Source organism: Somniosus microcephalus, unplaced genomic scaffold, assembly GCF_052327205.1.
Source record: "Somniosus microcephalus isolate GS21.2 unplaced genomic scaffold, FLI_Smic_1.0 unresolved_chr1, whole genome shotgun sequence".
Lineage (NCBI taxonomy): Eukaryota > Metazoa > Chordata > Chondrichthyes > Squaliformes > Somniosidae > Somniosus > Somniosus microcephalus.
Genome location: NW_028225179.1, coordinates 154,466,052 through 154,468,482, shown reverse-complemented (window position 1 = coordinate 154,468,482; position 2,431 = coordinate 154,466,052).

Genomic DNA, 2,431 nt, shown 5'->3' with positions numbered 1-2,431 from the left:
CATTCAGTTAGATCAAGCGCTAACTCCTAATGCAGAAGACCAAGTCATGGAGGAAGAAGTAGTTCAGAAGCCAGAAAACATGGTTAGGACAAAGATGCAGTTGGTGAGGTGCAGGGAGATTCTGGCTGTCGGGAGGTGGGTAGTGATGAGTGTGTTAATGATGATGAGTTGGTTACCTTGAGATAGGTCTGTGCACATCTATCTCTATATATAAAACGGTACTTCTGTCTGTCTGTCTGTCCGGCTATACACTCTCAAGTTATAGAGCGTACCTACACGTGCGTTACATCAAAAGAAAGCTTACGATTCCAGAACGGTCATAAGCGTATTTACGTTTTGGTGAGACAAAAATTGTGCCCACGGTATCCAAAAAACGTTCAAAATTCCGCTCATTATCTGCTCATTAGCTTCCCCCCCCGTCGCGCGCTGGCTTCCCCCCCCGTCGCGCGCTGGCTTCCCCCCCCCCCCGTCGCGCGCTGGCTTCCCCCCCCCCCGTCGCGCGCTGGCTTCCCCCCTCCCCCCCCCCCCCCCCCCCCCCGTCGCGCGCTGGCTTCCCCCCTGTCTCTCTCTCTCTCTCTCTCCCTTCCAACAACAACATGCCCTCAAAAAAGCCTCGGCACCGCCGGGCACTCCCTGTATATAAAACAGTATGTCTGTCTGTCTGTCTGGCTATACAATCAAAAGTTATAGAGCGTACCTACACATATGTCATATCAAAAGAAAGCACATCATTAGGGGACTCTTGTAGGCGTATTTACTTTTTGGTCGGACAAAAATTGTGCCGACGGTATCCAAAAAACGTTCAAAATTCCGCTCATTATCCACTCATTAGCATCGAGTGACGTGAAGGTTGACCAATCGTACAGTCGAGCGACCCGACGGTCGACCAATCGCTGCGTCACGGGGGCGGGTTCATTGCGTGTGCGGGCGGGCCATCCTACAGTCGAGTGACAGGATGATTGACCAATCCTACAGTTCAGTGACCTGACGGTTGACCAATCAGTGCGTGTGTGGGCGGGCCTTATCATTCTGAAATGAGGTGAGTGGCCGCCATCTTGATTCCAAATTCTTCATTTCTTTTTCCCACTTTCTGCGTGTTTCTTTTCAAATCTACATTTCCAGCAAAAAAATAAGTTGCTTTTAAAACACATTGTTTTTTAAAAAAGTTAATTAATCTGTAAATCTTTTCTCTAACCTCTATAATTTTCCTACCTTTCACCGTTTTTCCAGGCCTCGAAGCCTGGGCCTCTGTTGCCCAGCCACGCCCGAGCTAGGCGCCTCCCGTCCCGCCACCATCTTGATTCCTAACTACTAACTATTGATTTATTTTTCCCATTTTCTGTGTGTGTGCAGGGGATTTTATCCAGCACAAATTTGGTACTTAGGAGCCCAACTAGCTCATTATATAATTTGCGTGCAATAAATGAGTCCAGTATGTGATTTATTTCTCGGGGCCATGTCAGTGCGGGGGCCCGGGGCCTAGGCTTCTCCAACCGCCAGCAGCGCAACTCCAGTCCCAGGCTCCCGGCCTAGACAGGGACCAACACTGGCAGAGGGGAGAGGGTCTGCTGCCTCAGCTCCATTCCCGGGGTCGGTAGGTGGGGAGGCTTCATAAGCAACTGGGGTAGGTCGCAAGCCCCGAATAATTATCTGAAGATCCCGTGTTTGCAGCTGAGGGGATTTCTCCTGCTGACAGCCCCAGGTTAACGGCAGCCAGCTTTGTCAAGGAGGGCGAAAAGTTTCAGTGCGACGCCATTTTGATTCAGTGTGCAACAGAGTGCATGCGCAGCCATCTTAGTACAGGAACATAAAGTGGGTGGGGCTTCAGTGCTCCCAATCGGGTCCTACTGCCCGGGAGAGACAATCGACTGTGTGGGCGGGGCCTAATCTTTCCAACAGAAAAGCAAGCGGCGGCCATTGTTGTTTGTGATACAGCAGTGACAGGTGAGGACCCCCTTTTTTAATAAAAAGATTGGTGAGGTTGTAAAGTGTATGTTATAGAAAGATTTACCAAAAATGTTTGATAAGTACTTCAAGTTTCATCTTTCAAGGTATTAAAAGGTAGGCTGGGCCATGTCAGTGCAGGGGCCCGAGGCCTAGGCTTCTCCAACGGCCGGCAGCGCAACTCCAGTCCCAGGCTTCCGGCCCAGACAGGGACCAACACTGGCAGAGGGGAGAGGGTCTGCTGGCTCCCCCTCTCCCTTTCCCCCACCTTCCACACACCCCCTTCCCCCCCCCGCCTCCCACACACCCCCTTCCCCCCCTCCCACACACCCCTTTCCCCTCCCTCCCCCCTCCCACACACCCCCTTCCCCCCTCCCACCAACACGCTTCCCCCCTCCCACACACCGCCCCTTCCCACACCCCCTTCCCCCTCACACACACCCCCCTCCCACACACCCACTTCCCCCCCTCCCACACACCCCCTTCC